This window comes from Hylobates moloch, unplaced genomic scaffold (assembly GCF_009828535.3).
Source record: "Hylobates moloch isolate HMO894 unplaced genomic scaffold, HMol_V3 SCAFFOLD_13, whole genome shotgun sequence".
Lineage (NCBI taxonomy): Eukaryota > Metazoa > Chordata > Mammalia > Primates > Hylobatidae > Hylobates > Hylobates moloch.
The window spans coordinates 13,888,989-13,904,308 of NW_026652288.1; the positions used below are offsets into that span (position 1 = coordinate 13,888,989).

The window sequence follows — 15,320 nt, forward strand, 5'->3', positions numbered from 1 at the left end:
TTTTTCCTACACTCTGTACTTCCATAAATGCAATTACATATGTAAAGTTCTCCCACTCAGTTTTATTTTATGCTCTCCTTCTATAAATGGGCCATGTATATTTTCGTACAATTTGTCGATGCAAACATTGCAAAGGAGATAGTCCTCTAGCATGTCATTAACAGAGTTTCTCTAGGATGGCAACTGTCCATTTGCTGCCTTCACTGGATGAATGTTTAACCAGCTTTTAATCTACTGTCTTCATCTAGTCAATAGACATAGCCTGAGTAATGTTGTCAAATTCCTTTTCCTTGTTGGTGCTAAGATTCACCATGTTTTTGGTATTTTCTTGTTTCACTGAACAGAGAGAACATGAGAGAGAGAGAGATTTAAAAACTGTAGAGATGGATTTAAAAATGTACCCCCCTTTCAATGACTCTTCTGTCAGATTCCTCTCTGACCCTCTTTTCTTAGTTTTTCAAACATTTAATCTTGTGAATTCAGATGGATTCCTTCTTCAGACATACATGATGTTTCAAGGCAATTAATAACCCCTGTCATAGTGAAAGAACATTGTTTCTAGGAAGGACATTGATTTAATTGTCCATAGTCTATCGCATAAAAATTTTAACTAAATTTCATTCACTTAAGTTTAATCTCTTTGTGTTAAACAAGTCAGATTTTCCTTCTTTAAAAAACAGATTATTATATCTGCCTGTTATTTGGAGAAGAGACATGTGAAATCACCTATATAATCTCACTATCGGAAACTGCTTCTTTTCCTGTCACTGACATATATAAAGCACGTTTAGAGTTTTCTGAGAATCTATCAAAGCTGAAAAGACTTCATAAAATTGCTAGCTACCTCTAATTGACTTCTACCAGTATGGAGATGCTACAGTAGCAATTTTTTCAAAGATCATTATACCTAAATGTATCTATCTGTTCATTCTAATAATTATGGAAAACGTATTCAGAATTGTGCTCTGTGCTGTGAGAGATATATTTACCTGACACTGATTATGTCCTGGAAGAGGACACAGTCAATTTGAGAAGAGGATATACATTTAAAGAAGGTGACACAAGAAAGACCCTACATGTGCATGAAGAAATGGTTGCATACAAATGCCAAAGTTAGGCATAAAAGGGAAATAACACTTGAATAATTAACAATGTGACAAATATTCAATTAGTTAGAATAGAAAGAATAAAGTCTCCTGAGGAAGAACTCAACCCACTCATGATAGGAATATCTAGGAGCTTAGTCTGGGTGGTATAAGAGCTACGTGATGTTGAGTGGTTGGATCACACTGCTGTCATGCATCAAATCACATCTGCATGCCAAATGAGAAGGACGGCCTCTTTGTGTAGGAGACGGGTTTGCAATGAGGACATTAGAGTAGTGAAATTTATGACAGAAACATGAGAACGTATCTGTGCTTATTCTTAGAACTTCTAATGAGCAATATCAGACAAAAGTCCAAGTTCTTTAGAGATTCCATTAGTTGAAAGCAAATTAGAATATTTTTGTGGGTGCCATGAGTAGTGCCCTGATGACCCTCAATATTTTTTTAAACTGGAGCCCTTACAAAATTAAAATTCCTACTGGGAAAAGACAGAGTTTTGGGGTTGGTGAGACCAGATTTCAAATGTGAACTTTGACTTTATGAAATGTGTAGGATTTGCGCAAGATGTCCTTGCGCAAATTACATGACCTCATCTGCAACATGGGGAATTAGCTATCTCTTTGGTGTGTGTGTCTATGTGTGTTTAGGTGTGTGTTTAACATATGTCATGTTGTATATGTTATAAATAGGCCAGGTGCAGTGGGAGGTTGAGAAGGGCAGATAGCATGAGCTCAGGAGGTCAAGGCCAGCCTGGGCAACATGATGAAACCTTGTCTCTATGAAAAATACAAAAATGAGCTAGGCATGGTGGCCTGCGCGCCTGTGGTCCCAGCTACTCAGAAGACTGAGGCCGGAGGATTGTTTGAGCCTGGAAGCAGAGGTTGCAGTGAGCCGAGATTGCACCACTGCTCTCCAGCCTATGTGACAGAGCTAGAACCTATCTTAAAAAAAAAAAAAAAAAAAGCAGAAAAAGAAAAGACAGAAAAAAGAAGGTATAAATAACATAATATGCCAGAGATAGTAGAGATGTGAAAGATACCAAAAATGCTCATAAATTCAAACTAGCTGACTGGTATAAGATGCATGATATGCAGAAAATCTTAGAAGAAAGTGGTAAATTTCCCCTACATTTTCTTTCCAGGAGTACTTGGAAAGAGAGAAAAATAGCATACATAGATTAATAGATAATTATTTCAGATCCTGTTAGGAAAAAGAGCAGCAAAATGTATGAGGTCTGGTGACATTTTTTTTCCTATACAACAAGTATGGAATACAGGCTCCAGGAATAAAGGAATGGTATTGACATCTGTCCAAACACAGGATATCTGGCAAACTTAACAAAAGAAAGCCCCCCTCCTGCCTTTGTCTCTCCAACCATCCTGCCCCAGTGGATTGATCCCCTTCCAGGAGCAGCCAGAGGCAACACTGAGGACATGATAGGATTGTCAGAAGGCACATTCTGTTGCTCCTATATAAAGTGAGAGGTGACAGCTTTCCAGAAGCAGACAAGGCACATCTTTACACAGGCCAGCTCAGCTCGTCTAAACTAGGTTTCTATTTGTTTTATGGTTCTGTCAGTTTTCTTTCCAAAAAAGCAAGTCTCTCCTTATCCTCAGAATTTATTTGAGAGTAAGGGTGCTTTATACCAATATTCACCTTCTATGAACCAGCAGAGAGTTTACTTTGAACCTAATGAACCTTAAACTCAGAGCACCTCACTTTCTTTTTTTTTTTTTGAGAGGGAGTCTAGCTCTGTCGCCCAGGCTGGAGTTCAGCCTCCTGAGTAGTTTGGATTACAGTTACCCACCACCACATCCAGCTAATTTTTGTACTTTTAGTAGAGACGGGGTTTCACTGTGTTGCCCTGGCTGGTCTCAAACCCCTGACCCTCATGATCCACCCGCCTCGGCCTCCCAAAGTGCTGCGATTACAAGTGTGAGCCACCATGCCCGGCCCGGAGCCCATCACTTTCACAGACCTGCATTTAATTTTGCATTAGTACAAAATACAAATATAAATACTATTTAACTCATCAAAAATACCCTCAATCATATGAGCTTTAAGCCCCAAGATGCCCCTGGACATACAATATTGGAGTGACCAAGTAAATTCCCACTTTCATGTCCACCATCAACTCTACTCCCTATACATGAAGTACCAATGACTCTGGCCATCTTCCTCCACAAGACTCCTCTGTTAACACCTTTCATATCCTCTATCAACTCCACTCCCTATACATGAAGTACCAATGACTCTGGCCAACTTCCTCCACAAGACTCATCTGTTAACACTCCCTTTCATTCACCATTTACCCTTGTATCACTACTTGACCATGTCACTTTACATCCTGGGATTTCTACACCAACTTTTCTCTCTAGCTAGAATGCCATTTTACCTGCATGAAACTGGAGGAGTCTTTCTTACCCTTCCTAATATAATTCAAATGTTTCCTCTGCAGGCCGGGCACAGTGGCTAATGCCTGTAATCCCAGCACTTTGGGAGGCCAAGGAGGGCAGATCACTTGAGATCAGGAGTTCTAGACCAGCCTGGCCAACATGGAGAAACTCGTCTCTACTACAAATACAACAATTAGCTGGGCATGGTGGTGCGCACCTGTAATCCCAGCTACTCAGGAGGCTGAGGTTGCAATGAGCTTGAACCCCGGAGGCAGAGGTTGCAGTGAGCTAAGATCGCTCCATTGCACTCCAGCCTGGGAGACAGAGCAAGATTCCACCAAAAAAAAAACAAAAAAAATTCCCTCTGCAAAGCTCTCCCACAGCCTCTAGAGGAAAGCCTTCAATGCCTGATGTGCTTCCAGAGCACTCTTTACCCTCTGTTCTAGCACTTGCCACATTGCCTTGTAATTAGCTGTAGTGTGCCCTTTCCACACGCAAGCTCCAGGAGCAGGTAGCACATCTTAACTGCTTCTTCATTCCTAGAGCCTAAAGCAGTGCTCGGCACAGGCAGTGCTCAGTAAGTAGCTGGCAGAGTGCCTGGTTTCAGAACCCCTCCAAGGACCTCCACACCTCATCATGTCCTACAGGTTAGAGTCAGGAGGAAAATTACTCACTGATCTTGCTCTCTACCCACAACCAAAGTTTCATATTCTCTCAGGTATCAGCATTATCAAACCCCTTACTTTCATCTCTCCTCTATTTCAGTTGCAAAAACCTATTTCAGAATAATTTTACAACTTCATCTCCTCTTCTACAAGGTAAGGGCATATGCAAATTTCAGTTTAAAAAGTAAATGCTTTGAATACAAGTTTTCTGCAGCACGAAGGCCAATTGGTATTAGCCTGGCTTATGTTTGACCTAAAAGAAGCTGGGCAACTTCACTGGTCTTTCTAATGACCACATCTATCCATATATCTGAATAAGTCAGTAACCTTCCCAAGTATGGGCAGATACTTTGAACTCAGCAGAAGAAAAGGGATAGGGGATGATGACCTCTATTTCCCTCACTGATTGATTTCTTCATCCAAACATTTAGTAAACATTTGTTAAATATTCAAAAAGTACAGGCCAGGTACTGTGCTAGAAGTTGTGAGTACAGAAATTAGCTAGACACAGTCCTTGCCTAATCAAGAAGCCTGCAATTCAGAGTGAGGAGAAAGGACATGTATAAATAGGTACAGTGCAACTTAAGAAATGCTATAATAGTGCTTCAGGGTGGGGTGATGTCCTAGTTCATTTTCTGTTTCTTATAACAAAATACCTGAAATGGAGTAATTTATTTTAAAAAAGAATTTATTTCTTACAGTGATGAAGGCCAAGAAATCCAAGGTTGAGGGGGTGTATCTGGAGACGGCATTGTGGCCAGTGGAGACTCCCTGCAGAGTCCTGAGGAAGTGCAGGGCATCAAATGGCAAGGGGGTTGAGTGTGCTAGCTAAAGTCTCTCTTTCTCTTCTTATAAAGCCACCATTGTCATTCTCATCCGGAGTCATTAATCCATTAATCAATTAATCATTTAATTTATTAATCCATGAATAGATTGATCCATTCGTGAGGGTAGAGCCCTCAGGACTCAATCACCTCTTAAAGCCTCCACTTCTCAATACTGACACATTTGGGATTTTCAACATGAGTTTTAGGGATTCAAACCATAGCAGGTGAGTTGAGAAAGACTTAAATCTAAAGAAAATTTCTATTGAGTTTTGAAAAATGAATAAAATTTGAACTATAGAACAGACAGATACCATAAGGGATTTGGACTTTATCTTGAAAGCATGGATATCCATTCAGAGGCTTAAAAAGGAGAGATATAATCTTTAGGAAGATCACTCTGGTAGAAAAGTAGAATACAATATAGTGGTGTCATGGTGTGGAGAACAGTTAGAAGATATTTTCATAATCTACATGATAAATCATGAGCCTCTGGAACTAGGGGAGTAGCAATGAGAATGGAGAAAAAGGAAAGAAATTCCAAGGTATTTATAGGCACAAGAATCTATAGGACAATGTCCTGGTTGAATGGCAAATGTAAAGAAGAAAGAGTCATCAAAACTGCTTCTAAGATTTCTAGTTGGCTCTGAATTAGAAGGTAGAGGGGATGAGGAAGGTCTAAGCTAGTGATCATTCAGATAGGTGGAAGACAGTAGAGCCAGAGAGAGAAATCAAATAATATCTAGGAAGAAGCTTACAGTCACCTTAGATGAGCAAGGGCAGAAAATGAGGTTGAAAATAGAAATAAATTTATGAGACAAAAAGCTTACACAACAGAGCAACAGGAGATGGGGGAAAGAAATGAATCTGAAAAATCAGTCCATGAGCAACATTGTGAATAATGAGGTGTGAAGAGTCCGGTTTTATGTGATGCTAGCTCTGTGAAAGAGAAGATCTCACAAGCATGTCATTCCTCATCGTAAGCATATACATCTACCCATCTGTCAGATCAAGACAGAGGGGAGGGAGCCTTCTGGTGAGGGCAGAGAATGGTGGGGTCCTGTTCTCATTGGTAGATCTAGTTAAACAATAAAATATCTGAAGCCGATGATTCATAAGATTTGGGAGTTGAAGTCAGCTTTATATTAGATATTTATCCATAAAGTAGCAAACTGGAGACTAGAGGAAACCATCCTTAAGAAACCAGCTTCATCTGGAGAAAAAGTGCACCTAGAGTAGGACACATGATGAGGGAGCCCACAGTTCATAACTGGGGGTGAGGATTCTAAGCATAAAAATTACTGTTGTTAATGCCCACAGCAATGTGGATTAGAATGTTATAAGAAAGAGCTATAGAATTACACTACTGTGTAACTAGCCCGTTCATGATTTAGCTGTGTAACATTAATATTGCCACTTATTTCTGTTGACTTGGTTTTCTCATCTGTATATTGGCCATAATGTACTTTTTTTGAATGGTAAAAAGAGCGAAATGAGACTTAAAGGGCCTAATATGATGCCTCATCCATAGTGAGTACTCAATGCTGACCACTAGTCCTTTTTTTTTTTTTTTTAATCAATTGTTCATTGGTTTTACTATGCTTTGTTTGCATATGAACCAGCCCAGGCTGGGGTGTAGAGATGAGCTTCCCACTGGAACAATTCATAGCTCTATCTATGAAAGGCTGGGGATAAAATAACAAAGGCAGGGGAATTCAGTTCTGGGGTTGACAGAATTGGATTACTCACAAATTAATGTTTTCTTGAACTGAGAATAGATTTTCATGGAAGAGAACAATGAAAGACTGGACGTTTCTGCCAAGTCTTCCAATGATGCACAATCCCTGAAACCTGAGTCTGTGCCATTAGAGAAGACTCAACATGGCCAGGGATGGCCCTTGAATATGACCAACTTGCTAACCATCCTGAGATAGAGCAATTACTTAATTTTTATGGACAGCTAATGCTAACCTAGCAGCTTGCTTGAAAGAAACCTCCTTTTCAATGCAAGCTGTGTAATGAGGGAGTTGCTTGACTAAGCAAATTTTGGGTTAATGAAAAACAGACCCTTCTGTTACCACGAACAGCGTCTGCCTATGTTAAGACTAAATTGTGTATATTGCTGACTGCCCTACATTTTCGCATCAAAAAGAGAGTGGAGAGATGACATTTGCAGTAATTTGGCTAAGGGCTATAGCAACCTAATTAGAAATGTTCAGTTCTACAAGTTTACAAAATTGTATTGTGGCAATCGCTCTTGAAAAATTCAATTCTGAAAACGTAATAAACAAAACCCGAAACGGGTAGATAACACACTTTCTGAGGATAAGTTCTGTAATAGAAGCAAGAGAACAAAAGCTCTATGCCCATAAGGCAGTGAAAATGGAGCCTCTTTGTTCTGAAAGCCAGACAGTCCTGTCGGGTCTGCCTGGTTTCTGGCCACTGCAGCCCCTGTGCCCTCAGTCTGAGCCACATTTATCTGCACTCAGACTTTCTGCCTATTTCCCATTTAACTCTCCTTCCCTTCCACATTCTCCCTGGGACACTGTCCCATTCTCCCAGGGACAGCGGTGCCTAAACTTCAGTTACTGTACTTGTGAATGACCTGGAATACTTGATTAAAATGTTCAGCCTCTTTGGATAAGTTTCTCCTCTCGTTCACTCAGTGTATGATTTTGAATGTCTACTCTGCCAGGCACTATCTTCCTATCAGATTTCAACATTTTAAGTTACATTTAAGAAAGACCACTATAATTTTAATCACTGTGGCCACTACAGCACCATGGATAATGTCTCACACATGATGGATACACAGTAACTGTGAATCAATGTTTTTCTCTAGACCAATGATTCTCCGACTGATTATGCACAAAAATAAAAGTAGGAAACTTCTAAAACATACCAGTGCTTCAGCCCCATTTCAGATCAATCAAATTATAATCTCTGGGGTGAAGCCCAAGCATCAGTATGTTTCAAAAGCTGCCTGGATTATTTAATGTGTACCCAGGTTTGAGACACACTGTGCTGCATATCTGGATCTCAAATTTGAGTGTGCAGAGAGTCATCTGGAAGGTCAGTTAGTTTTGCATACTCCCAGGATTCAGGTGTAGAAATTCCAATTCAGGAGGTTTGACAACATAAGATCTGTTGATGTTATGAAGCTGCTTCTGGTGCAGGTGACCAATGGACCATACTCCGAGAACTTCTCTTGGACAAATTCTGACTGCACGAGAAAGATTTAGGGAACTTGGTCTAATCCTTAAGCTTCTTTGCTGTTAAACATGTTAGTCCCTCAAGCTAGACAAACCTACTCATCTTCAAGACCCAGAATTTCCTCTAAACACTTTATGATGTACCCTCCCCCTGAGTAATTAATCTCTCCCTTCTTATATACTTATTGTAGCTATAACATAGTATGTAATCTACTCTGGGAAATTTGGCTTGTATGTATATCTTCCTTCTTAATCTTTGAGGCCCCCAAAGATTGAGGTATCTTTGTACCCTTAGCTCCTGGTATGTCTTGGAATATAGAGTAGGTGACTCTTAATACACAGATAGATGATTAAATGACTCAGGTTGGGGTCAGGGTTGCTATGGTCAGCTGTAACCTTGTGGCTCAAGGAAGATGTATTTCTTCAGTCTAAATACCTGTCCTGGCATCCTGTCAAGTATCCTGGGACTAGGGTCTTTAGACATCATGTCCTGGCTTATTTTACCATCATGGAGACTGGAGCCCTGGCCTTAACCCTCAACTTGGTGTCTGGGACCTGACTGTCCAGTAACAGACTTCACCAGTACAAGCCTCTTTTCTGCACTTCTAAATTTTACCTGTGAGTTAGTCATCTTTGCTGCAGTAACCCATTACCTCAGAATCTCAATGGCTTATGAAAACTGAGTCTTACTCTCCACCTCAAGAAATGTGGGCTAAAAGGCAGTGTGGGCCTGAATGTACTCCACATCCAAAATAAATGAGTGTAGACATTCTGTTAGCAGAAGATAAAAGGGAATTGCTGACAGAAGCATGAAATGTTTCAGAAAGATTTTGATCCAACCTAGCATTACATCATGTGTGCTTGGATTTCATTAGTCAAAATACGTCCTTTGGCCAAGCCTGATAATGGGGCAGGAACTATACTCCCACGGAAAGTTCTCAAAAGTCACCAGGCAATGAACAAGGATGTGTAATTCTTTCACACGGAAGGGGAAGCAAATGACTGGGTAATACAATGAGCTACACGTGCTTCCGTTTCCCCGGTCACAATAAAGTCTCTGCCTGGGACTCTCCCCTCATCCTTCCTGTTAACGCTCATGGTGCCAATCACTTGGTCTACAACTGCAATTCTGCCTTTTGGACTATGCTCATTTACCTATAGCTGGAGCTATCTTCACAGCTTTTTTGTAGAAACATCTTTCGCCAGTTTCTACCTTCTTCCAGTGTGTCTCCTCAAGGTAATCATGTCAGGGTTCAGCTAGGATCTAAAACAGAGGTTGCCTGTGGACAAAACCCAGGCTTCTCTGTTTTTGTACAGCCCACCGGCGCTGCTCCAGAGGACTAGCATTTTGAGTTGTGGAAACAAAGCTGGGTTTCCCTTTCATCCTGTTCCCCATTATCCCCAAGGCTTTGCTACCCTGGCCAGCAGCTAAGCCTCACCATTGGTCGACACATGCCCTAGTTGCCATCTACATGTTGAGGTCTCTGTCGCTGGCAACGTCAGGCATAGGGCAATGAAATCTCTGTCTAGAAGTCGGTGACTCAGTGAGTCTTCTTGCTCCAACCGGCTTGCCTAGTTAAGAAGGCCAGACTTCCCAAGAGAAGAAAGAGCATGCCTAGATCTGGTTGTCACTGGGACAGAAGCAACTAGGGACAATCTCTTTCAACCCAGGATGGCATTCCATCTCCTCTCAAGAACATCAGCCAGCAGATGGACCCAAAGCATGCTCACCAACCCAGATGTCTGTGGACCACCCAAGGGAAAAAAGCCAGCAGGGCAAGCTTTGTCTCTGATCCCTCTTGTTATACAACACTCATAGAGTATCCTCGATGTGGCCTCTTGGCCCACAAATTCAAAATATTTAATATCTGTTCCCTTAGAGAAAAAGTTTGCCACTTGTTTCTCCCAAATACCATAGCCTCTCCTTTAAAAAGTAAACTTCAAAAATTGCTTCTGAAATTGGTCCTAAAGACTCATTGTGTTTCAATACCCTATCTGGTGCAATTGTTATGAAACAAGTATGAAATGGATTTCATCCAGGGTTGCTGACTTCTTTTTCATTTTCAACATCTCCTGGGAGAATAGCTCCAGGCCTGTGGAGTCTGTGTCTGTTTTTCTAAGTACTGATTGAGACACAGGGTTTGAAAATGAAGTGGTGAGGAACAACAGAGGCTTTATTTGTGGTTATTAACATTTGCCAAAGCAGCTTCAATTTTGTCTGGATTTGCCGAGGACCAAGTGTAGCTCTCCATGAAAGTAAATAATTGCACCAACCTGTCTCGAGGTGTTCTTGCTTCCTGCTCTCACTGGTTGGTTTCTTGGCCATCAATTAGGTGGATTCATCCTGTGCACTGGTAAAATCCTGTGACCAGATTCTTGTTTCCTTGCTTTCTAGAGAAGGAAATGAATCTGCAAGGCATAAAGATGAATGGACCTAGTTAAGCTCATGTATTTCCTTCAAGATGTACCTGTGAGTGAACAGTGATTGCAAGTGTTGGTGTTGGGTGAGGGCATGCTTTCTGGCTCATGGAGGGCATCTTCTCGCAGTATGCTCACATGGCTTAAGGGGCAAAAGAACTCTCTAGGGCCCTCTTGTAAAAGAGAATTAATCATATTCGTGAAGCTTCCACCCTCCGGACCTAACCATCTCCCAAAGGCCCTGCCTAATACTATCACCTTGGGGGTTAGAATTCCAAAATTCCTGTGTTGAAATCATATAAATTTTGGAGGAACACAAACTTTCATACCATAGCAGACAGTTCAAAGAATGCTATTTCCAGAAAAATTTTTAGTATCCCTCCTTCATTATAAGTTAAAAAAAATCACACTTACTATAGGTATCATGCCTGAGTGATTCATTTCCACAATGGCTTTTTATTTTTTTATTTTTTGTTTATTTTATGTATTTATTTATTTTTATTTATTTATTTTTTTTTGAGATGGATTCTCACTCTGTAGCTCAGGCTGGAGTGCAGTGGTGCAATCTTGGCTCACTGTAAGCTCCACCTCCTGGGTTCACGCCATTCTCATGCCTCAGCCTCCCGAGTAGCTGGGACCATAGGTGCCTGCCACCACACCCGGCTAATTTTTTGTATTTTTAGTACAGACGGGGTTTCACCATGTTAGCCAGGATGGTCTCGATCTCCTGACCTCGAGATCTGCCCACCTTGGCCTCCCAAAGTGCTGAGATTACAGGCGTGAGCCACCGCACCCGGCCTCCACAATGGCTTTTTACCCTTTTCTGTTGATCAAAAACTTATTCTTACAACCAGAAATTTCATTAATCAGCCAATCAACTAATCAATAAATTACCTGCTTCTGAGTATTTGCCAAAGTCATTTGTGTGATCTGTCATGCTGGATTTGGGTAGGGTGAGGAGGTCTGTATTAGATGTTGTGTGCTGATGTTAGAGGAAAGACGATGGACTAATGCCTGATGCAGGAATCATTCTGCCTCTGATACAGAAATATCCATGTCCAATCAGTTGAATATTGACCACCTGCTTCACTTGTTTCATGGGTCTCTGGATAAAATGTCAGGGATGGAGAGCTTATATGCTATTTTCTCCCACTTGCACTGGAGACCACTGAACCTGAGGGGCTATTTGGGTACCTAGATAACACTAAAATCTTGGGGGAAATACACAATGCTGTCAATTGCCTTATTAAATTGAGGGAATAAGGGTAATCCATGAGCCTTCCAACATTTTGGCATTTATATTTCAGGGTTTGTATGACAGAGCACACCCCAAGAAGATACATTCAATTTACAATCCTTACCAGCAGTTTTAGAGTGCAATTATATTTACTTTTTCCATGTACTTCTTGTGATTTGGTGTCTCAAACTTTAGTGATGAGTACATAATAACTTGATACATTCCCAGTGCCTGATCTCAAAGTGAAAATGCAATAAATATTCTTAAGCATCTATTGCATGCATTGAATGATGCTATGTCTTGGGCTCACACAGTTAAAGAAGATGAAGTTTTCTCCATCAAGTAATTAAATGATTCACTGGATAAAGTTAGAAGATCTATTCGCAAAGTTTATCTTCCGAGTTTTTCTGCCACAGGCTGACTTTATTATAAAGGTGACCTTTCCCTTTCCAAGCCTTAGTTTCCTTGTCAATGAAATGAAGATAATAGTACTTTCTACCTTAATTAATTGTTGTTGGCTTTAATGATAATGTATATGTTATATATCAATTTGGCAAATTTCACATTATTGGAACCTGATTAATATCAACTACTGTTACTAGTAATCATATTATTAGTAATATTATAGTGATCACAAATGCTAGTTTGGTTTTTCAAAAATATTTAGTAAGAAAAATGTTTCAAAAAAGATATAAATTTAAAAATATAAAATTATCACCTCCCATAAAGAGAGTTATTTTGAGATTAAAAAAAAAAAAAAGTGCACAACATATTCCAGGAGGGTTAGGACAATGAACTCCTACCAGGTAAAATAGCTCCAATTTCCAACAGCTTTCACACCTGTCTTTCACAATGGCAAAAAGATTAAGAAAGCTCAATCTCTGAATGTGCCAAGTGCTTTTTACTTGGAGCCTGTGGAGTTGGAATGTCAGGAGTTGGGGTGAGTAGTAGTCCAGGAGCCAGGAACAACTGAGTTCTCCAAAAGTACACACGTCTAAGTGTACCCAATGGCAAACCATTGCTTTCCTGAGCCACATTTTTAGGTTCTTTTCTATCCCATACTCCATCTTCCATATACAAATGCCTGAGAGACAGCACAAGGAAAGGAAGGTCAAAATGCAGTGCCTTTACTCCTGGACAGAGTATGTGTCTAGATCTTCCAGTTTCCCTAGCCCGGAAAGCCAGAAAGTAATCCTAAAGATGCTGTCCTCTGTTTTATGAAGCCCAAATCCAGACTTGAGCCACCAGTCTCTACTTCTTTACCACTTAGTCTTGCCCCAGCCTCTTTCCTGTGTCAAAATGGCCTACCAATTTAGAGTTTCTATTTTCTCGTACCATGTGTCTACTTCAAATGATAATTCAAGAGCCTTTCAAGACCAATTTGTATCTCAGAGGACATCGTTGGACTTCCAATAAGAAACCCACTGAACAGTGCTGGGAACTGCTTTTGGTACTCGATGAGTATATGGCGACATTAACACAAAAAACATGAAGGATTAAATTAAAACAAGGCCTTACAGCCTAATAGGAACATAAAACTGAGTTACTTCAGTTCTGTGTTTCTTCAATTACTTTTCTATAAAACATACTACCACTTCCCTGATGAACCTGTATTGTTTTCTTATTTCTGCTGGAGCAAATTACCACCAAATTAGTGGCTTAAAACAGCATAAATATAGTCTCTTAGAGTTCCAGAAGTCACATGCCTAATAGCAAAGCATCCTCAGGGCTGCCTTCTTTCTGTAGTCTCTAGGAGATAGTTCTTTTCCTTGTCTTTTCAAGCTTCTAGAGGTCACCTACAATCCTTGATTCTGGGTCTCTTCTTTCATCTCCAAAGAGCATCATTCCAACTTCTAGTTTCATCACATCTTTTTCTGATGTTAACCATATGCCTCCCTCTCATAAAGACCCCTGTAAATTCACTGGGCTCACCAGGATTGTCCAGGATGGTCTCTCAATCTCAATATCCTTAACTTAATCATACCTGCAAAGTCTTTTGGCCATAAAAGGTAACATATTCGTAGGTTCCAGTAGGGTGTGGAGTCCTGCTGGAGTCTATTAGTTTACCTACTGAAGTCCTCTGTCTTATTAGAATTCTGTGAGAGTTACAAAAAATATAAGAATTAATGGTAATTGGTTTTTTATTTTTTACACCTATAATCAGAACGGATAAAAGATAAAACATAATTAACCTTTCTCCAACACATCTGAGATTGGAATATGGAAAGAAAAATAAGGATTTTTCTTCCAATATTCCCAATACTTTTTTCTCTTAGTCCACAGAAATGTTTAGAAAATTCTACTTTTAGCCAAGTTGTATGTGTTTACTCTGTCCTTGAAGAATAAGCCCCTGCTTTGGGCTTTACAAGGCCACTGCCCCACTATATGTCTCTGATTGTTATGCATCCTCTGGGATCCAGAAATGGGCAAATCAATCCACTAAGAACTACATATCTAAGAGAGAATTAAGAAAAAATAAGAAGGTAAAAAAGGAGTTTTATCAGAAATGTTCTGTATTTTCTCTTGTATTGACTGTTGCGAGAAAATGAAAATAATACACTCCTTACCACTAAGTGAAGAAGGCTTGTTTATGCCTCAGTGAACAATACATAGTGGTTCAATAACAAGTAATAAACATGATGCACAAGTTTCATCTCAAATGGGAGGAAACTGTTAGAAATGGAAAAACTCATAAATTATGACTCAAAATACCTGGCCCTGGGCAAATCATTTGACACCTTTGAGTCTTGTGTTTTTCACTTGTAAATTAAAGTCATATTTTCCTTAACTTTCTTATATAGTCATTCTTCAAGTTGCCTAAGAAAGTAAAGAAAATATTGATGGGGTGGAGCCAAGATGGCCAAATAGAAACAGCTCTGGTCTACAGCTCCCAGCATGAGCGACGCAGAACTCAGGTGATTTCTGCATTTCTAACTGAGGTACCCAGTTCGTCTCACTGGGGAGTGCCAGACAGTGGGTGCAGGACAGTGGGTGCAGCGCACCGTGTGTGAGCCGAAGCAGGGCAAGGCATCGCCTCACCCAGGAAGCACAAGGGGTCAGGGAATTCCCTTTCCTAGTCAAAGAAAGGGGTGACAGATGGCACCTGGAAAATTGGGTCACTCCCACCCTAATACTGCACTTTTCCAAGAGGCTTAACAGCACACCAGGAGATTATATACTGCACCTGGCTCGGAGGGTCCTACTGCCATGGAGCCTCACTCATTGCTAGCACAGGAGTCTGAGATCAAACTGCAAGGGGGAGGGGCACCCACCATTGCTCAGGCTTGAGTAGGTAAACAAAGCGGACTGGAAGCTCGAACTGGGTGGAGCCCACCACAGCTCAAGGAGGCCTGCCTGCCTCTGTAGGCTCCACCTCTGGGGGCAAGGCACAGACAAACAAAAGACAGCAATAACCTCTGCAGACTTAAATGTCCCTGTCTGACAGCTTTGAAGAGAGTAGTG

The 15,320-nt window shown here is 40.6% G+C and overlaps 1 long non-coding RNA gene across 1 annotated transcript in view; it reads right to left on the minus strand.

Moving 5' to 3' along the window:
- Positions 1-13,898, minus strand: part of LOC131381035 (uncharacterized) — a 101,913-nt gene extending 88,015 nt beyond the window's left edge. The window contains exons 1-2 of the long non-coding RNA XR_009209449.1: positions 13,843-13,898; positions 10,478-10,612 (exon numbers count right to left, since the gene is read on the minus strand). This is a non-coding gene — a long non-coding RNA (uncharacterized LOC131381035). The remainder of the gene's footprint in view (positions 1-10,477; positions 10,613-13,842) is intronic.
- Positions 13,899-15,320: the final 1,422 nt, after the last annotated feature.